Below are 24790 nucleotides of genomic sequence, written 5' to 3' on the forward strand. Positions count from 1 at the left end.
GGGGCGCCCACATGGGCATGTGGATTCCCAATTCCAGCTCTATTTAAGGCCAATTTCAACCCCGATTTCATAATTCTTTTCTCCATCTTTTTCCCAACTTGAGAGAGGGTGGAGGCTAGGGTTTGGAGAGGTATTGGCTAGGGATTTGGAGAGGTTCTATGGCTCTGACATCACACTCCATTTGGAAGAAGGTTTGTGGGAGAGCTTTTGCGTCAGTACGATTCCACGAGGTGTATCCTAGGCTGGACAAAGGGACCCTTGGATGAGTAGAGTACTCTCCACAAGACCATCGCCACGACTATCATGGGCGTTTTCTTTGGATTCTATGCTTTTACATTTGATTTCATTGATTGTAATTACCTCCATGGAGAGCTAAACCCCCTAGTGGGTACTTAGGTATTTGTGAACCCTAGGATGTATTCGTTACATTGAACCTTTTTATTATGCTTTCAATTAATTGATGTTTTATTTGAGTTCCAATCTTCAATGCTTGATTGTATGAATACTCCCTTAGAGTGACACTAGGGTTGAGAGTTCTTGTTGGTAACCCTTGTGAGTGAGTGGCACACCACGAGAGTTTGAAAAAGATAGATTGGAGAGGGTTGAAAGGGTGAGTCGAGAGGTAGCGGACTGTCCCCTTTCCCCTCTGGTGTAATTTATTCGACCTCCATTTCCTCAAGTTCTTTGCGATCATAGTAAAGTGAATGGGCTAAAGGATGACCTTTCACTGGGGCTTAGTTACAGGTGCAACAGAGTGAAGCGTTGAAGTGATTTTAGCACCTAGGGCTTAATTGTGCTTAGGGACCTTCCACCTAGACCAAATCTAAGGTCAACTATGCCTAACTCTATTCATGTCCCGGAGGAGAGATTAAATAACCTCTCAACCTCGCACTCGAATAAAGTTGCAATGAGCTCTAGGGATTCCATGTGATAAATCTCTTCCTAATTATAGACCTAACCCTTTGGTCCAGGCGGAAGGTCCCTAACCACAATTAAGCCCTAGATACTAAGATCCCTTCAACGCTTCACTCCGTTGCATGCGCAACTAAGCCCCAGCTGAGATTCATCCGTTAGATTATTCACTCTATTATGGCCGCAAAGAACTCGAGGAATGGAGGAAGAATCTATCACGTCGGAGGGGAAAGGGGACGCTCCTGTACCGTTCGACTCACCCTCTCAACCCTCTCCAACCTAGCTTTGTCTAACGCACGTGGTGTGTCACTCACTCACAAGGTTACCAACAAGAACTCTCAACCCTAGTGTCATTCTAGGGGAAATGTTCATACAATCAAGCATTCAAGGTTGGAACTCACAATAAGCATCAATTTATTGAAAGCATAATAAAGAAGTTCAATGAAACGAATACATCCTAGGGTTCACAATCACGCAAGTACCCACTAGGGGTTTAGCTCTCCATGGAGCTAAGTACAATCAAAGAAATTGAATGTAAAAGCAATGAATCCATAAAGAAACCCCCTCGATGGTTGTGTCGATGGTCTTGTGGAGAGTCCTCTACTCGTCGCAAGGGATCCTTTGTCCGGCCTAGGATACACCTCGCCGGATCGATGCCGACAAAAACTCTCCCAATAATCTTCTTCCAAACGACGCGCAATGTCAGAGCCGTTGAACCTTTCCAAAAACCTAGCAAATACCCCTCAAAACCCTAGCTGAAGCCCTCTCTCAAGTTGGGGAAAAGATGGGGAAAAGAATACCAAAATCGGGGCTGAATCGGCTTTAAATAGGGGTCGAATCGGGCGACTCCACTAGGGCGTGGATGATACACGCCCTGCTGAGGGAATTTCCACACGGCCGTGGATAATTTCCACATGCCCGTGTGGATTCTCTCGCTTTTTCCGATTTCTCGGCCGCTGCGTGAGCAATGACATGCTACAGTGGTGCTGCAGTGAAGTGCTACAGTCTTCGACCTGAATAACTTCCCAATTCCATATTTTCATCGGGGTAACGCAAACGGGCACACGTTTACCTCGTGAATCAGTTGCTTCTTCAATGATATACATGTTGGTGGAGCTCTCGTTCTTATGTGCATAAATCGGAATGCTCGAGTGTGACTGCCTTTGTGCCCCTCCAAATGGATGTGCCAAACTCGAATACGAGGAGGTTGGCACACACTCTAGCATCTCACACCTCACCTATGTCTTCGCGTTTGAACCTTAGCAATATTTCCTCCAAAATTGGTGCATTATGATCCACATTGGCCTATTTCCTTCATACTCGGCCTCACAACCCTACCTCCATAAAAGTAACATAAAAACACACATATTAGTGTAAAAACCCAAGAAAAGTAATGCTCAACATAATGAAAGAATGCTTCGCATTCATATCGCACAAGCACTTATCACTACTCAGTATGGGGGTCGTATGCACCCCGTATGGATCACGAATCTAGGGTTTTTGAGTGCTATATGACCCCCATATGACCCGTATGCCTCGGGGGTATAAATACCAACTTTTAGAGCAGAGCAAAGGACTTTTTGGCTGGACCTTTTCTTGGCCGATTTTGGGGAGATCACTTGGGAGATTTTGAGCGACCTTGGGAAGGAGAAGAAGGGCAAGGAAGCTAGAAGATCATTCAAGCCCAAGGTCCAAGACTCTCAAGGCAAGAAGGTAACATCATTCAAGGGGAGATTTACCACGATTCGAAGGAAGGAGACCCGCGCCTAGAGGAAGCATCGTTTGGCACTCCTTTGGCGGGGAAAGCGTCATTCGGCACATTCTTCACCTCCTCCTCCACCATTTCACCTAGGGAGTGTCATTTATGCTTTTGTTTCATGTTTTGCTTGTTTGTATTGCTTGTTGTGGGATGATGACGCACTAGACCCCCAAGGCCACCGGGTGTTGGTGAACCTTTGGGGGTTTCATCATGTATGTTGGATGATAACTTGTTAATTCCATGCTTGGGTAATTTTGAGATTTAATCCATTGTTTTCATGCTAAGTGCTACACTAAGGAGAAATCTGTAGATCTTTTATGAGTGATTGATAAGTGCTTGAGTGAACATGTTTTTATGCTTGTTTTACATACATTGAGCATCATATTTTATATGGTTTATGTCTCATTTCGTGTATTGGGTGTTCTTTTTATGCATGTAGGTTGTGAAGGCATTGGGATTTCAAAAAGGGAGCGAAGATAGGCTATTATGGCATAATATTGGGAGTTCTTGTACAAATCAAGTTGGAAGATACAAGAGGGGTTCATGTATGAGGAGATGTGTGCCAACTTCCATAGTTTTTGCAAAGCCAAGTTATTAATGGAAGGGCACAAAGGCAGCCATGTCTCCACATCCCTCCTCCTTGTAAAGATTTCAAGACCTTTCAAGACGCATTGATGAAGGAAAAAGCCGGATAGCCTACCATATGATCGTGTGCCCGATCGTGTGGCCTTAAGAGGAGAATGTTCATCGCTATGCAGCAGGAATACTCGTAGCGGAATTCATCGAAGCGGAATCACCGTAGCCGAATCATCAGAGCCGAATCACCAGTAGCGAATTCATCGCTCACGCGCCCGCGCTGAAATTCCAGCGCCGGCGTGGGAATTCTGCAGCCCCACGGCGCGTGGAATATCCACGCTGGCGTGGGGGCACGTGATGACGCTGTTTTGAGGCTATAAATACACCTTTTGGCCGATTCTAAAGGGACTTTTATGGAGCTTTGAGCATAGACATTGAGAGAGAGACGGCTAGGGGTTTGAGGAGAAGGTCTTCGCCAATTGATAGGGAGTTCTTCACCAACTTTGATAGATTCCTTCGACGTCATAGCATTTTTGGGGAGCCATTGGCAACCTAGCTTCGGAGAGGAATCCTTCAAGACGTAGAACTACCAATCAAGGCCAATCCGCACTGATCGAGGGGTTTTCTCTATGGGTTTTATTGCTTTTCATTGTATTGATTATTGTTTTGTAACTAGGCCCATGGAGGGCTAAACCCTAGTAGGTATTTGGGCATGTGAACCCTAAGATTTATATTTTTTTGGATTGATTCTCTTAATGTTTCTAGTTAATCCGAGTTGTCTTGAGTTTTAATCTTGTGATTTAATTGCTTGCTAGTGTTGTTAATCCTTGTGGTTGATTACATTGCATGATTTAATACTTTAATGTGTGAAGTTTCCATTAGAGTTGGAGTTCCAAGATTAAAGAGGGTTGAGAGGGTGAGCCTTGAGATGGAGGAATGTCCCCTTTCCCTTTCGATTGAGTGTTTCCTATCTCCGTATTCCATATTCTCTTTGCAACCATATTCGATGTGAGGCGTGAGATTGCTTTCGATTTCTCCGCCGGGACCTTGTAGGGGTTAGGATCCTTCGCCGGGAATTAGGGGTTGGATCTACATTTAGGAATCGGTTTCACTCTTAGGTTTCCTTAGAGCATATTGCGGTCATATGGGGTGTGAAGTGTTGAGATTGCTCGATTTCTCCACCGGAACCTCGTGAGGGGACTAGTGCCTTTTGCTTGGAGACAAGAATTGGCTATCGTTGGACTACCCTCGACTCATTAGACTCGATTCTATGAGCATTTAGTGAATCTTGAGCGTTAAAGAAGATCTTAGGGGGATCATTGCCCGAATACTCTCATCCTTAGTGATTGAGACTCTTCTACTTTTATTTCTTGCATACTTGTTTGCTTTTGCTTGCAATTAGTTCACTCCATTATCTTAATTGATTCCGACTAGATAATTGAGAAGTGGTTATTACTAGTACTTCCGTTCCTTGTGGATTCGACTACCCGACTCACCGGGTAATTATTACTTCGACACTCGTACACTTGCGATTCACGCACGCATATTCGGACGTGTCAGTGATGCATGTAGATGTGACTTGCTCGCATGTATTAAATCATGAATGGATTAGAAGGGGATACTTGTATCATCACGCCGAGAAATCGTGTGTTTGGTAGCCCTCCATGTAGGTTTAATACGAAGAAGAGTAGGTTTAATCCTAAGTGAGATTTCCTCGTACTCAGTGCAATCGTAGGAATGTAGATTTAGAAGAAATTCCTATCTATGTTTGTATGGGATTAGGGTTCAATCGCCGAGAAATTGGGGTTGTTCTAATCTTGGAATCTCATGGTCCATTTTACCCTTGCATCTTTAGATCATCATCCATGTTGCATGATAACCCCTCAAGGGGATCGTCATCCATAGGCTTTTGCATCTCATTAATTTTCTTGCTTGCTTATTGCTTGTTCTCTCTAATTTGGTCATAATCTCGTTTTAGCTTTAATTACATTTAGTAGAGTAAAAATCCATCACTTGAGATCTTAGGCTAGATAATAGCTTGAGAAGGAGTAATAGGAGATCCTTAGCCCCGTGGAATACGATCCTCGTGTCTTCACGCGAGATATTACTTGGTGATCCCGTAGACTTGCGAGGAAGCAATCAAGTTTTTGGCGCCGTTGCCGGGGAACTTTAAGGAATTCTAGGAAACTTTTAGATTATTACTCTAGCCATTTCATTCTTTACTCATTTTTTGTTGTTATTTTTCTTTCCCTTTAATCTTAACTTTCTATCATCTTTCTCAGTTTTGCAAGGTACGATGCATGACACATCTGTCTCGTTCGTACATCATGGCTAATCCGAACATCAAGTTGGAAGACTGCGTACACAGATTTGATGGTTGGATTAATTTGCAGACTCAACAACATTTTTCACACCCTCCAGACAACCATTTATATACTCTGCTGCTATCTGGGTATTCTAGCATATCTTTTGATGGTTGCAGCTGGCACACAGTGTTTGAGACCTTTATGAGAAGTGGAACACCATCAGTGAGTGAAGGAAGCATATCACCAATTGAAAAGTTTGTTTTGACTACCGAGGGTCGACAGTTTACCACCATGAATCCCACCTTTGAGGACCGTGCTGAAATGGGCCAAGTGTCAGCAAGGGTACATGAGTGCAACTTGGGGCAACAGTTTGGGCAGCATGAAGGTCTAGGAAATAATGCCGAATGTTGTGAGTTTCGTGTTCATGGTACAGACAACAGTTCTGATGAGAATACGGGGTCTGTAGAGGAAGTAGGGTCCGAACAGGGTGATGGGCTTTAGAAAAGAGGGTTGATGCCGTCAACTTAGGAAGCACCCGATTTGGAGTTGAAAACACTACCTGAACACCTTGAGTATGCCTTTTTGGGAGAAAGTACACAACTTCCAGTCATCATCTCTTCAAACCTAACAGTTGAACAGAAGAATGGGTTGGTGGATGTACTAAAGAGACACAAGAGAGCAATTGCTTGGAAGATTGCTGACATAAGATTGATAAATCTATCTGTTTGCACTCACAAAATTTTAATAATGGATGATCATAGACCCAAAGCCTTGCCACAATGAAGACTCAATCCAAATATGAAAGAAGTGGTCCGGGCAGAAATCATCAAGCTTCTCGATGCGGGCATTATCTACCCGATATCAGACATTGAGTGGGTTAGCCCTATACAAGTGGTCATAAAGAAAGGGGGAATGAATGTAACCACCAATGAGAAAAATGAGTTAATCCCGACTCGTACAACAACCGGGTGGAGGGTATGCATTGACTATAGAAATTTGAATGATGCCACCCGAAAAGATCATTTTCCCCTACCTTTCATTGACCAGATACTGGAGCGGTTAGCTGGGTATACCTACTATTGTTTTTTGGATGGGTTCTCTGGTTATTTCCAAATTCCCATCGCCCCTGAAGATCAGGAGAAAACTACGTTCACTTGTCTGTATGGCACATTTGCTTATCGCCGCATGCCTTTCGGGCTATGTAACGCCCCGGCCACCTTTCAGAGATGCATGACGGCCATTTTTGAAGACATGGTAGAAGATTTTATGGAGGTGTTCATGGACGATTTTTCCATCTTTGGTGATTCATTCGATGTGTGCCTCAAGAACCTTGAGCGGGTCCTCATTCGATGTGAAGAAACCAATCTTGTGCTAAGTTGGGAGAAATGCCATTTCATGGTCCAAGAGGGGATAGTCTTGGGGCACAAAATTTCGAAAGATGGAATTGAGGTTGACAAGGCAAAGATTTCCACCATCAAAAAATTGCCACCTCCAAATTCTGTGAAGGCCATAAGAAGTTTTTTGGGACATGTCGGGTTCTATAGAAGATTCATCAAGGATTGTTCTAAAATTGCTAGACCCCTAACAAGGTTATTGGAAAAGGATGTCCCATTCGAGTTTCGATAATGACTGCATGACATCCTTCATGGCACTCAAGGAGAAACTAATTCAAGCGCAGATTATGGTAGCTCCAGATTGGGACTCCCCATTCGAATTGATGTGTGATGCAAGTGACTTTGCCATCGGGGCAGTGCTTGGTTAGCGGAAAGACAAACATTTCCACCCCATTTACTATACAAGTAAGATTCTAACGAGAGCCCAAGCGAATTACACTACGGCTGAAAAGGAGCTACTTGCCGTGGTATTTGCCTTTGATAAGTTTCGGTCATATTTGGTTTTTTCTAAAGTGGTGGTGTACACCGATCATTCAGCTTTGAGGTACTTGCTTAGCAAATCAGATGCCAAACCACGTTTGATAAGGTGGGTCTTGCTGCTTCATGAATTTGACCTGGAGATTAAGGACAAGTGGGGAGCAGAGAATCTTGCTGCTGATCATTTATCCCGTTTGGAGGGCTCTAGCACAAAAATTATAAGAGACAAGGACATTAATGACTCATTCCCTGAAGAACACTTGTATAATATCGAGGTAGTAGAAGAGAAGGAACCACCCTGGTTTGCTGATTTTGCTAATTACTTGGTTGGTGGGGTCATCCCGAAATGGTTTACATATCAACAAAGGAAGAAATTCTTCTCAAACCTCAAGCACTACATCTGGGAAGATACATACCTATTCAGGGTTTGTTCCGATCAGGTAGCTCGAAGATGTGTTTCTAGGACAGAGGGTCTAAGCATTTTAGAGGCATTGCCACTCAGGACCCACTGGTGGCCATTATGATGCGAATAGAACAACAAAGAAAATTCTTGATGCAGGTTTCTATTGGCCATCGGTATTCCATGACACCCAGAAATTCATTCAAGCTTGTGATAGATGCCAGCGGGTCGGTAACATATCTCGCCGGGACGAGATACCCCAAAATAGGAACCAAGCCTGTGAAGTTTTTGATGTGTGGGGGATTGACTTTATGGGACCTTTTCCGAGCTCCCATGGATACAAATTCATACTCGTGGCAATCAATTATGTGTCTAAATGGGTAGAGGCTCAAGCATTGCAAACAAATGATGCGAGGCTGGTGGTGAAATTTTTGAAGAAATTATTTTCCACGTTCGGCGCACCATGGGCTATCATTAGTGACAGAGGCACTCATTTTTGTAATGCCCAATTCGCAAAAATATTGAAGCGCTATGGAGTCTCCCATAAAATGGCAACAATATACCACCCACAAACTAGCGGGCAAGTAGAAGTGTCCAATAGGGACTTAAAGCAAATCTTGGAGAAGACTGTATCTCAGAATCGAAGAGATTGGGCAAAACATCTCGATGACACTCTCTGGGCATACAAAACAGCCTACAAGACTCCTATTGGAATCACTCCATTTAGACTAGTCTATGGAAAAGCTTGCCATTTACTGGTTGAGCTCGATCATAAAGCTTATTGGGCTATTAAGTTTCTGAATCTCGACTCTTCTCTTGTAGGGTGCAAGAGAAAGCTCCAACTGAATGAACTTGATGAGTGGTGCTCCACGGTGTATGAGAATTCAAAGCTCTATAAAGAAAAATTAAAAGAGTACCACGACAGACACATCAAGCACCCTAAGCAATTTCACAAAGGCGATCAAGTTCTACTGTTTAAATCCATGGTAAAATTATTTCTGGGGAAGCTAAGATCATGTTGGTCAGGTCCATACACGGTTACTCAAGTCTTTCCACATGGAGCGGTTGAGGTAACCCACCCGGAAAATGGTACTTTTAAGGTTAATGGGCAACGATTAAAATTTTACTTCAATAACAACACCACGAAGGAAACCGGGGGTGGTTTTCAAACTCTTTGAGCCCCCATGAGGTAAGGAATGAGGTACGTCAGGCTCGTGACGTTAAACAAGCGCTTCTTGGGAGGCAACCCAAGTGTTCGTGGTGTTTGCTTGCATTTTTCGTATTCTAGGTCTTAGTTCATTTCAATTCTCGGGTTTCTTAGACTTGTTTTACTTTTGAATAAGTTCATGCTCACACACTTGGCATAGTGCTCTCATCGTTTTAATTGTGGTATGTTTGTGCAACTTCTTGAGAAACTCATATTTAGGTGTTAATTTATGCACTAGATCGTCATTTTATTCAATTTCACTCATTTTTTGGATGTGTCTTAGAGCCTGCTATTTCATTTTTTTCATTATTTGGGGCAGGTTTTCGAAGTTTTAATTGGTTTTAATGGGTATATGGCCTTACTGGGCCGTATGTTGGCCATCTGAGACGAGCACAGAGGCTCTGTGCCGTCGCAGACGACCCCCTATACAGCCCCTATACGGGGCCGTCTGCGACGGGATAGCCCCTCGGCCGAGAGGGCCTCTTGGCCCATACGGCCCACATACGGGGCCGTATGGGTCGCCCCCATTTAACCTCTCTCTCTCTCTCTCTCTCTCTCTCTCTCTCTCTCTCTTCCATTCTCTTCTTTTCTCTCTTTTTCCACCAATTTTTTTCTCTTCTTTCTCACTCATTTCTTGGCCAAATCTCCTCATTTTTTCTCCTAAATCTTCTCCTCATCCATTTGAGACGTCGATCTAGTGCTTTTCCCCGAGTTTAAAGCTTGTTTTCTCAAGATTTCATCGGTATGCTTTTTCTATGCCCTAGTTTTATCTTTCTCATTTCTTGGGCATTCTTGGAGATTTTGTGGAATTTCTTTAGCATTTTGCTTGGTTTGAATGATGTGAATGTCATGGATGAATTTTCCTTCAATTTTATGTAAAAATTTTCGATGCTTTGAATTTAGGGGAGACTCTTGCCGCATAAATAGTGACCATACGGCCCCCATACCGCCGTATGAACTTAAAATTTTGATTTTTCATGTGTTTCCTCTACCTCTAGCATTTTCATTTGCTTTATCTTGTATCCCTATGAGCTTGAACAAAGTTTATCTTCGTTGTAGGGATGCCTAACACAAAACGGCTCACCTCCAAGCGCCCAAGGACCACCGGGCCCTCCTCTACACCCGATGAGCCCGTCTTCAAGTTATCCCATCATCGAGAGAGATATGATCAATTGAAAACAAAACCATTTGGAACATTGTGCTACCTTCAGTGGGGACTTGTGGAGAACCTTGGGATGGCAAGTCAAGTAAGGTAATGGCTATCAAAAAATTGTTGGGACAAGCTTTTTGCCATATACGAGCCAACCTTTCGTCAATTAACCTTGGAGGTTTTGAGTACATTTGAGGCACAACAAGATGGACATTCCGTGTGGAATAGGAAAATTATCACCATCCGTTTTCAAGCTTTTGGAAGAAAGCGTACTATGCACCACTTGGATTTTGACAAGTACTTGGGGATTTATGATTATGAGTTTATCAACTCCATGCCCGGTAAACGTCTTAAGCTTGATCTCCCAAGTGGAGTGGGTCGAAGCAACTATTGGGCAACTTTGACGGGTGATGATCAAACACGAAAGGCCTCGCGCATGATTGACCCCGCACACAGATTCATTCATGCTTTGATTGCTAGATCTATTTGGGGCCGGGCCGATAGCAAAGGGGTTGTCACTCAAGCCGATATTTATACGATGTATGGCATCTTCGAGCGACGCCCTACTCACCTTGGCCACCTTGTCGCCGATGTATTTCTTCACCAGGGCTCGTATACACGATTGGGAGCTATATTTATTGGGCCCTATGTGACTAGATTGATCTGTGGCATGGGTTTACTTGAGCAGACGCAAGGCATGATCATTGTAGGAGGTACAGTACCCCTCGAACCAACCCAGATACGGGCGATAGGCTTGGTGATCGTACGTGGCAGACCCACACGCCACTAGGCCACTGGTGAGTCTAGTCAGCGATAGACTGAGCACATAGAGTTAGATCCTGAGGGCGCACCTGCTCCTACCCCCGGCGCTACATCTTTACCTGACTTCAACATGAGACTGAAGGGGATTGAGGGCGAGGTTCAGGCTGTGCATCAGGAGCAGCGTGAGATTCGTGGCCAGCTTCACCAGATCATTGAGGGATAGCGCCGGCTCGAGGCAGATCTTCACCATTTCCTCACCTCCTACTGTGGTTCATCCTCGCACACTGTGGCCACTTCTTCTACCGCCATGCCACCACCACCAGCACCAGATTGTGATGAGTAGCAGCTTGTTGGAGCTTGGACAAATATTGTTTACTTTTGCTTGCTTTGTTTTTGTATTTTGTTGAGTTGGCATGGTTCTACCCTACCGACTTGTGTTGTCAAACTTTAGTTTATTTTTATCTTTGTGTTTTTGTTGACTACTCTCTAGTTTTCCCCTTGTGCTTGTATTTTTAAATCTTTGTGGAATGATGATGTCCCCTTTTTGCCTCGCAGGGCATTAAGGGAATTTGGTGAGCTTTCCTGGTTTTAATGGAGGTCGGACGGGACATGTATTGCTCACCACACATTTTCTCATGACCTACCTCACGACGAGCACAAGTTGAACCGGGGAGTTCGTTTTCACCCTCCTTTATTATTTGCATTGCTTCATCTTGCATGTTTTTCATGATTAGTGTACATTGAGGGCAATGTACAACACTAAGTGTTGGGATGGGTGTATTTCATGTATTAGGATCATTTGCTACATGCTAGTCTTACCTATGATGGCTTTGTTCATTCTTGTAAGATTCTTTTAGCTTGGACTAATGATTGATGTGAGTTACTTGTTTCTATGCTTTATTGAATCCTGTTTTACCCCTAGTATTGTCATGTGCACTGACTTTTTTGTCGATGCCCTGGGAATAGCCAATGTGACTACTCTCTAACTCTCTTGTTTGCGTAACACACTACTTTGAGTACTTGGCCTTAGAACACTAAGTTCTTTCCTTCAATGGACTCTTAAGAACTTCTAAGTCTTGTTGAGCTAATCCTAGTTTTGTGGCATGTAGTGTACTCTGAAGATGTGATCTAGGGTGAATGTAAAAAAAAAAAATGAGTCTATGTCAGTATTCCTCTGCTATTGAAGCATGAATGCGTCTATGTGGACTGTAATCGAGTAGTTGGGTGGCTCTTGTGCCTAACCAGCATGTGTACCCTCCAGAAAGATTTCAAAAATGATTTTCTTGCAGTCTACGTTAGTCGGACTCGAGAAAAAAAGAAATGAATGATGAAATGAAAAATAAAAACCTAGTGATCTTTTTTTGAGTAACTACCAAAGGTTTTGAGAAGAAAGTGGATTTAGTTTCAAGCTATAGAATTAGAAGGATCTTACTTTGGCCATTGAAGTAGCACTTAGTAGTTTAAGACTTAGTATTCTTTGTAAGTGGAGTGATTAGCATCCAGAGCTGTACTGATTGAGGTCCTTAGGCTAGACTAGATCAGGGCATATTTGATATAAGATTCACTCACACGGCACAGACATATAACGGGTGAGACAGGATATTTTTATTATGCTTATTGACTATAACTCAACATCTATGTATCATTGTCCATTACTTTTGGAGTTTTATGTTTACTTGATGCCAGAGGTAATGCATTTAGCCACTTGTCAGTCTCTTTATCTTTCATGAGTTGATTGCTTGGGGATATTTGATAATTGTCTAAATGTAGATGTTTTCATGTATATATCGTATTCACTTTGCATGTATTTTGTGAGGTTTAATGCCCGTTTTATGCTTAATCATCTATTATTTGCTTTGTAGGGCATAAGGAAGCCATGGAGAACAAGAAGATATCATTTGGGCCAAAAGAGAAGAAAACAGGAATTTCATACTACCCCCATACTACCCAGTATGGGGCCGTATGTACTGTAGCAGCGGAATGATTTGGAGTGTTTGCCTAGATTTCCATACTACCCAATATGGGGGCTATATGCACCCCGTATGGATCGCGAATCTAGGGTTTTTGAGTGCTATACGACCCCCATATGACCCGTATGACTCAGGGATATAAATACCAACTTTTAGGGCAGAGCAAAGGACATTTTGGCTGGACCTTTTCTTGGCCGATTTTGGGGAGATCACTTAGGAGATTTTGGGTGACCTTGTGAAGGAGAAGAAGGGCAAGGAAGCTAGAAGATCATTCAAGCCCAAAGTCTAAGACTCTCAAGGCAAGAAGGCAACATCATTCAAGGGGAGATTTACCACGATTCGAAGGAAGAAGACATTTGGCACTCCTTTGGAGGGGAAAGCATCATTCGGCACATTCTTCACCTCCTCCTCCACCATTTCATCTAGGGAGTGTCATTTATGCTTTTATTTCATGTTTTGCTTGTTTGTATTGCTTGTTGTGGGATGATGACACACTAGACCCCCAAGGCCACTGGGCGTTGGTGAACCTTGGGGGGTTTTATCATGTATGTTGGATGATAACTTGTTAATTCCATGCTTGGGTAATTTTGAGATTTAATCCATTGTTTTCATGCGAAGTGCTACACTAAGGAGAAATCCGTAGCTCTTTTATGAGTGATGCATGTAGTTGTGACTTGCTCGCATGTATTAGATCATGAATAGATTAGAAGGGGATACTTGTATCATCACGCCGAGAAATCGGGTGTTTGGTAGCCCTCCATGTAGGTTTAATCCGAAGAAGAGTAAGTTTAATCCTAAGTGAGATTTCCTCGTACTCAATGCAATCGTAGGAATGTGGATTTGGAAGAAATTCCTATCTATGTTTGTATGGGATTAGGGTTCAATTGCCGAGAAATTGGGGTTGTTCTAATCTTGGAATCTCATGGTCCATTTTACCCTTGCATCTTTAGATCATCATCCATGTTGCATGATAACCCCTCAAGGGGATCGTCATCCATAGGTCTTTGCATCTCATATATTTTCTTGCTTGCTTATTGCTTGTTCTCTCTAATTTGGTCATAATCTCATTTTAGCTTTAATTACATTTAGTAGAGTAAAAAGCCATCACTTGAGATCTTAGGCTAGATAATAGCTCGAGAAGGAGTAATAGGAGATCCTTAGCCCCGTGGAATACGATCCTCGTGTCTTCACACGAGGTATTACTTGGCGATCCCGTACACTTGCGGGGAAGCAATCACGAAGACATAAGTCAGGTTCGAGATTCTGGAATGTGTGCCAACCTCCTCGTATTCAAGTTAGTATAACTATTTGGAGAGGCACAAGGGCAGTCACATTCAAGTATTCCAACTTGTGCATATATAACAAGATCTCCACCAACATGTCCGTTATTGAAGAAGCAAAGCAATCCACGACGTAAACGTGTGCCCGTTTGCGTTACCTCGATAAAAGCATGGATTAGGGAATATTTCGGGCCGGTATTGTAGTAGGGTACTGCAGAAAAACTATAGCAAGAATACTGTACTAGCACTATTCACAGCCGCCCGAGAAAACAGGAAAACAGATAATCCACATGGGCGTGTGGAAATTCCACACTCCCATGTGAAAAATCCACAGGGGCGCTCACAGGGGCATGTGGATTCCTGATTCCAGCCCTTTAAAAACCGATTTCTGCCCTGATTTCAGCATTCTTTTCACTATCTTTTCCCCAACTTGAGAGAGGGCTGCGGCTAGGTTTTGAGAGGTATTGGCTAGGGCTTTGGAGATGTTCTACGGCTCTGACATCACCCGCCGTTTGGAAGAAGGTTAGTGGGAGAGCATTCGTCGGCACCAATCCGGCGAGGTGTATCCTAGACCGGACAATGAGACCCTTGCGATGAGTAGAGGACTCTCCAAAGACCATCGCTACTACTAACGAGGGGGTTTCCTATGGATGCTTTGTTTTTACATTGATTTCACTGATTCTATCTAGCTCCATGGAAAGCTAAAACCCTAATGGGCACTTGGGTATTTGTGAACCCTAGGATGTATTCGTTTCATTGAATCTCTTTATTATGCTCTCAATTAATTGATGTTTATTGTGAGTTCCAATCTTGGAGACTTGATTGTATGAATACTCCCCTAGAGTGACACTAGGGTTGAGAGTTCTTGTTGCTAACTCTTGTGAGTGAGTGACACACCATGAGAGTTAGACAAAGCTAGATTGGAGAGGTTTGAGACGGTGAGTCGAGAGGTAGCGGAGTGTCCTATTTCCCCTCCGGTGTGATCTATCCTACCTCCACGTTCCAAGAGTTCTTTGCGGCCATAGTAGAGTGAATGGGCTAAGGGATGACCTTCCGCTTGGGCTTAGTTGCGAGTGCAACGGAGTGAAGCGTTGAAGTGATTTTAGCATCTAGGGCTTAATTATGGCTAGGGATCTTTAACCAGGACCAAAGGGTTAGGTCTATACATTGAATAGGGTTTATCACTTGGAGTGCCTAGAGCTCATTGCAATTCTATACGAGTACGAGGTGTTGAGATTATTCGAGTTCTCCTTCGGGACATGTATAGAGTTAGGCATGGTTGACCTTAGATTTGGGACTATGCAATTAAAGATTTCCATGACTCACTATTGCATTAATTAGGAAGCATAATAAAGGTTTCTTGCACTTGAAACGATTGTCCAAGGCGGAACAATACCCGGGTACCCCATCTTTATCGATTGCCTTACCTTCTCCTTTACTTGTGCTCTCTTTCTTGTTATTTTTACTCTTGAGAATTAAATCTTGTCACACATATCACTATTCATCTTCCACATTAGTTAAGAAATAATTTAAATGTCTTTATTGCCTACTCTCTGTGGATACGATACCCACTCATCTGACATTATTACTTCGACACCCGTGCACTTGCGGTGTACATGCATATTCGGACGTGTCAACCATGTGAAAGTGAACAATGATAATGTTGATAAAATGTAATGAAACCAAAGATAAATAGAAACAAGAATGAAAGGAAAAGGTAAGTGAGAGGTAAGGAAATCAATAGAAGTGGGGTACTCGGGCAATGCTCCCCGTAGGATTAATGTTTCAAGTGCAAGACCAACTATTATACTTCCTAATCAATGCTCAATGAGGCATAGAAATCCTTATGAACATGGTCCCAAATCTAAGGTTAACTTTGACTAACTCTATACTATGTCCAGGCGGAGAAATTGCTCAATCTCAACACCTCAAACTATGTAAAGTTGTATGGAGTTCTAGGGAATCCATGTGATAAACCCTCTTCCTATGTATAGACCTAACCCTTTGGTCCAGGCGAAAGGCCCCTAGTCACAACTAAGCCCCAGACACTAGAGTCTCTTCAACGCTTCACTCTGTTGCTCACGCAACTAAGCCTCAGCGGAGTTCATCCTCTAGAACTTCACTCTATTGTGACCGCCAAGAACTCAAGGAAATAGAGGTATGATAAATCACACTGGAGGGGAAAGGGGACGCTCCACTACCTCTCGACTCATCCTCTCAACCCTCTCTAATCAAGCAATGTCTAACCCTCATAGTGTGTCACTCATCTACAATGGTTACCAAGATGGACTCTCAACCCTAGCGTCACTCTAAGGGATAAATCATTAAACAAGCACTCAAGATTGGAACTCAATTAAAACATCAATTAAGGAAAGCATAATAAAAGATCAATGAAATAATAACATCCTTGGGTTTACAAAATAAAAGTACCCACTAGTAGGTTTAGCTCTCTATGGAGCACAATACAATCAACAACAAAATCGAAAGTAAAAACAAGTGTTCCATAAGAAAAACCCCCTCGGTAGTTGTGCTGAAGGTCTTGTGGAGTAGCCAAGTCTTCTCCAAAGGTCCCCCTATCCCGCTTAGGGCACACCTCGCCGGATCTATGCCGATGAAAGCTCCCCCAATAACCTTCTTCCAAGCAAATTACGGTGTCAAATCCCTCAAACCACTCCAAAGACTTGCTAAAAGCCTCTCCAAACTCTAGCCGACGGCTTCCCAAATGATGGAGAAAAAGTGGAAGATAAGAGGGGAAAAAGATCCCTAAAATCAGGCTGAATCGCGGCTAAAATAGGGCTGGAATTGGGAATCCACTACGCCCCTGTGGATTCTTCCCACTGGCCTATGGAATTTCCACACGCCCGTGTGGATTCTCTGGAAATCTATTTTCTGGCCAGCTGTGAACAACAATTGCTACAGTACTTTGCTATAATGATATGCTGTAGTACCCTGCTACATTACTGTTAAGTGCTTGTGCGATAAGAATACGAAGTGTTTTTTACTTGTGTTGAGCATTACTATTCTCGGGTTTTAACACTAATATGGGTGTATTTAGGTTACTTTCATGCAGGTAGGGTTGTGAGGCCGATTATGAGAGAAAGAAGCTAATGTGGGTCATAATGCACTAATTTGGAGGAAATCTTGCTAAGGTTCCGATGCGAAGACATAGGTCAGGTCCAGATGCAGGAATGTGCGCTAACCTCCTCATACTCGAGTTAGTACAACTATTTGGAGGGGCACAAGGGCAGTCATATTCAAACATTCTGACTTGTGCATATAGAACAAGATCTCCACCAACATGTCCGTTATTAAAGAAGTAAGGCGATCCAAGACGTAAATGTGTACCCGTTTGCGTTACCTCGATGAAAGTAAGGATTCGGGAGTATTTCAGGCCGGTACTGTAGCAACGTATTGTAGAAAACAATTTAGCAAAAATACCACAGCAGCACAGTTTACATCCGGCCAAGAAAACAGGAAAACAGAGAATCCACATGGGCGTGTGGAATTTCCACACGCCCGTGTGAAAAATCCACAGGGGGCCCACATGGGCGTGTGGATTCCAGATTCCAACCCTTTAAAAGCCGATTTTAGCCCCAATTTCAGCATTCTTTTCTCCATCTTTTCCCGAACTTGAGAGAGGGTGGCGGCTAGGGTTTTGAGAGATATTGGCTAGGGCTTTGGAGAGGTTCTACGGCTCCAACATCACATGCCGTTTGGAAGAAGGTTAGTGGCAGAGCTTTCGTCGGCACGGATCGGGTGAGGTGTATCCTAGACCGGACAAAGGGACCCTTGCGACAAGTAGAGGACTCTCCACAAGACCATCGCCACTACTAACGAGGGGGTTTTCTATGGATGCTTTGTTTTTACATTCGATTTCATTTATTGTATCTAGCTCCATGGAAAGCTAAAACCCTAGTGGGCACTTGGGTATTTGTGAACCCTAGGATATATTCGTTTCATTAAATCTCTTTATTATGCTTTCAATTAATTGATGTTTATTGTGAGTTCCAATCTTGGAGACTTGATTATATGAATACTCCCCTAGAGTGGCACTAGGGTTGAGAGTGCTTGTTGGTAACTCTTGTGAGTGAGTGACACACCATGAGAGTTAGACAAAGCTAGATTGGATAGGGTTGAGAGAGTGAGTCGAGAGGTAGGGTAGTGTCCCCTTTCCCCTCTTGTGTGATCTATCCTACCTCCACGTTCCAAGAGTTCATTGTGGCCATAGTAGAGTGAATGGGCTAAAGGATGACCTTCCGCTGGGGCTTAATTGCGAGTGCAACGGAGTAAAGCGTTGAAGTGATTTTAGCACCTAGGGCTTAATTGTGTCTAGGGATCTTCCACCTGGACCAAAGGGTTAGGTCTATACATAGGAATAGGGTTTATCACTTGAAATCCCTAGAGTTCGTTGCAATTTTATGCGCTTGCGAGGTTGAGATGTTATTGAATCTATCCACCGGGACATGTATAGAGTTAGGCATGGTTAACCTTAGATTTGGGATCATGTAATTAAGGATTTCCATAACTCATTATTGCATCAATTAGGAAGTATAATAGAAGGTTCTTGCACTTGAAACGATTGTCCTAGGCCGATCAATATCTAGGTACCCCATCTTTATCGATTGCCTTACCTTCTCCTTTACTTGTGCTCTCTATCTTGTTGCTTTTATTTTTGTTATTTCATATTTTATCACACTTATCACTATTCATCTTCCACATTAGTTAAGAAACAACTTAAGTGTCTTTATTCCCTACTCTCTATGGATACGATACCCACTCATCTGGGATTATTTCTTTGACACCAGTGCACTTTTGGTTTACACGCATATACGGACGTGTAAAGTGTTTGGCTCCGTTGCCAGGGAGTAGGAGTTTAGAGATACTTTGCACTTTGTTTTCTTAGCTATTCATTCATTCTATTTCATATCTTCTTTTCTATCACCGTTTTGATTTTGTTTTCTTTCTTTTGGTGCTGCTCCAGGTTATGACTTGAGGGAACCGTTCGATATTGATTGAAGGAGATCCCGAGCTCGAACATACACTTAAAAGAAAAGGGAAAGAACCTCTACAAGAACAGTCTAATCTAGCTGATTTGGAAGTAGAAGAATCTGAAAACATGGCAGAACAGAATGAGCAGCAGCGGACATTATCCGATTATGCCAGACCTTCAGTATTGGCGATACAATCGAGCATTGTGCTTTCCCCAATTACAGCTCAGAACTTTGAGCTAAAGCCAGCATTCATCCACATGTTGCAGCAATCCGCACAGTTTAATGGTTTGGCCGATAGGGATCCAAGCATTCATATAGAGAACTTTTTGGAGGTGTACGACATGCTTAAGATAAATGGGGTAACGGATGATGCCATCAAGTTGAGAGCCTTCCCATTTTCCTTGAAAGGAAGAGTGAAGCAGTGGCTACACTCATTACCTAGAGCATCAATTACCATATGGGAGGAGATGGTAGAAGCTTTTCTTGCCCGTTATTTCATCCCGAAAAATCTGCAAAGGTTAGGAATGAGATCTTATCCTTTGTACAATTGGAATTGGAGTCTCTATTTGAGACGTGGGAAATGTTCAAGGAGCTCCTCAGAAAGTGTCCTCAACATGGATTCCCAGAGTGGATGATTGTTCAGACCTTTTACAACGGTTTAAATCCGAGTACAAGGTAACTCTTGGATTCAGCAGCAGGAGGTACCTTAGGTAGCAAGACGCACGGTGAGGCTTGTCAACTAATTAAAGAAATTGGGTTAAACAACTACCAATGGAATGCTAGGGAGAAGGAAAAGGTGGGCGGCCTCCATGAGATAGATGCAGTAACTTCATTGGCGGCTCAAGTAGAATCATTGAGTAAGAAGTTAGATCTCCTAACCTCGAATAGTGTGGTGGTCGTGACTACTTGCACCGGGTGAGGTGGCACCCCCACCTTTCAAGCCAAGAATCCCTTATCCCTCTAGATTGAAGAATGACCAAGGGGATGAATAGTAGAAGAAGTTCCTGAGTTTGTTCAAACAACTCCACATCAATATTCCTTTTGTTGAGGCATTGGCTCAAATGCCTAAGTATGCAAAATTCTTGAAAGATTTGTTAACCAACAAGAGGAAGTTGGAGGATAGTGCTTCAGTGATCTTAGATGCTTCTTGCTCGGCGGTGTTGCAAAAAAATATGCTGAATAAGAAGAAAGACCTGGCAAGTTTCATTATTCCGTGTAACATTGGCAATTTGGGTGAAGAAATGGCATTGGCGGACTCAAGGGCCAGTATCAACATCATGCCATACACCTTCTTTCAGAAGCTAGGGCTTGGGAGAGCCTATACCCACTCGGATGACTTTGCAATTGGCGGATCGAATAGTGAGACATCCGAGGGGTATTATTGAAGACGTGCTTGTCAAGGTGGACAACTACATATTTCCTGTAGACTTTGTGGTGCTAGACGTCGATGAGGATACAGATATACCCTGATACCTGGGAGGTCATTCTTGCAGACTTCCAAAGCATTGATTGACATGGACAGCGGAGAGGTAACATTGAGAGTTGGAGATGACAAGCTCACATACTGCCTTGCTCAAGCCATGTGGAATTCTCTTGATTTCGATAATACTTTGTATTTTCTAGACACTACTGATGAGATTATTGATGAATATATGCAGGAAATGTTCAATCCGGACCCGTACAAGGGTTTGTTTGACCAAGAGATGGACAACGAAGGAATCATGATGCTTGGTTTGACGGAAGAAGTACCATCTACCCCGGGGATCATGAAGAAGGTGCTCTGGAAGATGAAGAGGGCTAGGAGACGCCACCGGAAACTCTCCAAGGCTTTTGGAGATGTGTGCGAACCGAATAAATTGGATGAATCATTGCTAGGTGGTCCCAAGTCTGATAATTCCCCCTCTACCTTCAAGAAACTTTGCTCATCATGTTTCCAAGTCATGGGTAAGAGGGCAACCTTCATCTATGAGCCCCTGTGAGGTAAGACAAGGTACGTCAAGCTAAGTGACGTTAAACAAGCAATTCTTGGGAGGCAACCCAAGTGTTTACTGTTTTCTTAATTTGGTAGTTTAGTGTTTGCTTGAATAAATTGTTGAGTGTTGGTGTCTTGATTTGTAGATGCTTTTGCTGTGATTTTCTCGTGGACTTGTAATTTCACTGTGTGTTTTCATGTGAATTTGATGAAGTTTTGGTCGTTTGAGCTATCTATCATGTTTCTCACTGGTATAGTTTGCATATTAGGGCAGGCTCTGAGTGCGTAAACATGTTCAGAAATTTTCTGCAGAGCCTGCAGAGTTTTCTAAGGCATCCAGAGAAAACACACGGGCATGTGAAATTAACACACGCCCGTGGTTTTGTATTGTGAGCTCATCCAAAGAAGGCACAGAGGCATGGACTCACCCCTGTGAATGACCTTGTGATTCTCTTACGCCCGTGGGTAATTTCCGCATGAGCATGTGGTTTCCTGTAGAGACTTGGCAAACTATCCCGAAAGCACACAGGAGAGTGGACTCACCCCTGTGGTCGAACTTGTGAAATACGCACGGGCGTGGGTAATTTCCACACGCCTGTGCGGATCCCTACAGACGAGTTCTCTCCATCCAGAGAAGACACAGGGGCGTACGGCTGCCCCTGTGAGTTGGGCTTGTGAATACCCACCCCCGTGCAGAATTTCCACACGAGCGTGTGAAACACTTAGCGATTCTTCTTGGGTGGGCAGAGAAGCCACATGGGCGTGCGGCAACCCCTGTGGGTCGGGCACATGGGCGTGGGTATTTCACACACACCCGTGTATTTACATTCAGAGGCAGTAAGTGTTTTCCGAGAGTGCACAGGGGTCTGCACCTGCCCCTGTCAAGCTTTCGTGTGGAGGCGCACGAGCATGGGTAATTTCCACACGCCCGTGCGGTTGTACAGAACGCCAAGAGGCGCGAGTCCTTTTTAAAGGATCATCATTTCTTCTCATTCCTACACTCCCTCTCCGCCTGAGAGCACCCTCACACTTCTTCCCAACTTTGTACTGCCGTATTTGGAGGGATGTTAGCGTGGTTTTCCGGCGGCTTCAAGGTTTTCCACTTCAACTGATCGATAGGCCCTATCTTTTGTTCTTTTCACAAATTATTAATTTTAATCGATGAAACTGGTGAATAATGCTTGGTTTCTATAATTAGAATTAGTATGCATGTTTAGAATGAAGTTAAAAGTGATTTAATGGTGCATTTTTTTTTAGGCGTGGCCGTACCTTTTTCATTCCCCGTGGATCCACACGAGCGTACGGAAATTCCACACGACCATGTGGATTTCCGCAGCATTGCTTAATTAACATGTTTGATCGGTTTTCTTTCAAATTTTATAGATTATGGTACCCAGGTCAAAGAAGCAAGCTGATAAGTGACCGTATGAGTCATCTCCTGAGTCCAAGGGTATGAGATTCACTATACCTGAGCATCAGGCCCGTTTCGAGCGTTTGTCGAGACTTGGGTTCGGACAGACTCGATTCTTAGACACGAGCATACTGAGAGATTTACGGCAGGGAGATGAGTTCAACGATGAGGTCGAGGATCTCTAGTTGGTAGGTGATTGGAGGCAGTTGTTGTCGATTAGAGAGACAGCCATCCATGAGCTTACGCTGGAGATCTTGTCGTCATTCGAGTTCGACAGATCCTATCCGAGATTCAGCAGCCTTGATGTCGTTCAGTTCAGAGCACTTGGATATCACTATAGTCTGAGTATCACTTAGTTCTCAGTTCTACTCAGTTTGTACGAGGAGGCATTTACAAACACTGAGGAGTATTCTCAGTTACCGACAGATTATCCTGGAGCCTTGACCCCGTAAGAGCTTACAGAGTATTATATGGTCAGGGCCAGTATGAGCCGGGGGTGTCTAAGGCCAAGTGTCTTTCCTGACATGTGTATCGATATCTACATGCCATCATGAGCAAGTTGGTGAATGGCCGTGGTGATAGCACTGGCGTTCTGAGCCAGCAGCAGCTTCTGTACTTGTATTCGATGATGCAGCGCATACCGATCCATCTAGGGCACATTATCGCTGAGTACATTCGACATCAGGGCCAGTATGCCAGATTGGGAGCGATCTTCTCGGGTCCATACATTACGAGATTGACTGTGGGTATAGGTTTCTTGGGCGTGATTCGTGGGGCCGAGAAGATAAGTATACCTACGCCCCTGAGTCTGGAGACGATGAGATTGATGGGCATGGTTCGTAGGGTTTGGACGGGGGTTTATGCTCTGGTGTTACCAGTTCCGGAGATAGCCGAGGAGGAGGGTGATGATGCCGAGGATTCCGAGCCTACCCCCGAGCCTCATTCAACACCGATGGAGACCGAGGCACCTCATATGGCAGAAAATCCACCCCTACTATGCATATTTTCATCGTCTCGAGCCCATGATAGTTTTTAGTGGCTCGAGAGTGCTGTTGGGGTGATACGGACAAAGCTTGTTGAGGCCCGAGCAAAGATTGCTGAGATTCGGGCTACGCAGGCCACACATGCATACAGAGTTCATGGCACGTTTTGACATGTTACAGCGGATTTTAGAGGGAGACATCACCTCGTTATTTATCCTGTGGCCGAGAACTCCCCCGGCATGTCCAGCACCTCCATCCCCCATTCCAGCATCGATTGACCCACCATGTACTTCATCACCAGGACCAGCAGCAGAAAAGGAGCCAAAGCACGACACCGACATTTGATTTGTTTTTTTTCATTTCTTTTACTTTTACACTTATATTTTGGATTGGTATTCTCAGAAAGGACTCCCCTTTTGAGTTTATCTTTTATTTTTCTGTCTCGAGTTTTATTTCTTATTTTATCTTTTACATACTCGAGTTGTTTTATTTTTATTGAGCTTCACTAAACCCCTCATGTATACCTGCAGATGGTCTTGTCATCATGGGAATTGAGAACTTTGTCATGGGCAAGGTCAAGGTGTTTCGACACTTGGCCGTGTGAGCTTCACAACCCGTTGGAACAACACTCCCAAGGATTAGCTCCATCAAATGCAACACTAGGAGTCAAGGGAGTATTGTTTGGATTGCTTATCCCACATTTGAATTTAATTGATATACATTATGAGTGAGCTTACATGAGTACATTGGGGACAATGTACAACTTAAGTGTGGGGTGGAGTTTTATAGTACACACATCTTTTATATTAGTTTTGATTGATATACATGTTTATATAGCCAATGGCGGTTCACCTTAGTTGCAATGATTGTATTCATGAGTTTAGGAGAATTTTTAACATTGAATATCCTCATGCTCTAGTTTTTGATTGAATTTGTAGGAATTTTTGCCCGTTTAACACTTGTTGTACTTCTCACTCTTGAAACCCTTTTGGAAACTCAAGTTTGATGTTAAAGGGACTAAGTATAGTTGTTTCTTTCGTTAATTCAAAAAAAAAGGATCAAAATAGTTTTATTTCTTATTTGTGCTTGTTGGGCCGGTACAGTAGCAGGTTATTGTAGAAAACACTGTAGCAAAATATCGCAGCAGCACTATTTATAGCCGGTCGTGAAAACAGGAAAAGAGAGAATCCACACGGGCGTGTGGAAATTTCCACACGCCCGTGTGAAAAATCTACAGGGG

At 43.4% G+C, this 24790-nt stretch overlaps 1 non-coding gene across 1 annotated transcript; it reads right to left on the minus strand.

Moving 5' to 3' along the window:
- Window positions 1–19698: 19698 nt before the first annotated feature.
- Window positions 19699–19805, minus strand: LOC120266123. The gene has a single exon (XR_005537966.1). It is a non-coding gene; the product is annotated as a small nucleolar RNA R71 (small nucleolar RNA).
- Between the last annotated feature and the right edge of the window lie 4985 nt (window positions 19806–24790).

Source organism: Dioscorea cayenensis, chromosome 7, assembly GCF_009730915.1.
Source record: "Dioscorea cayenensis subsp. rotundata cultivar TDr96_F1 chromosome 7, TDr96_F1_v2_PseudoChromosome.rev07_lg8_w22 25.fasta, whole genome shotgun sequence".
Lineage (NCBI taxonomy): Eukaryota > Viridiplantae > Streptophyta > Magnoliopsida > Dioscoreales > Dioscoreaceae > Dioscorea > Dioscorea cayenensis.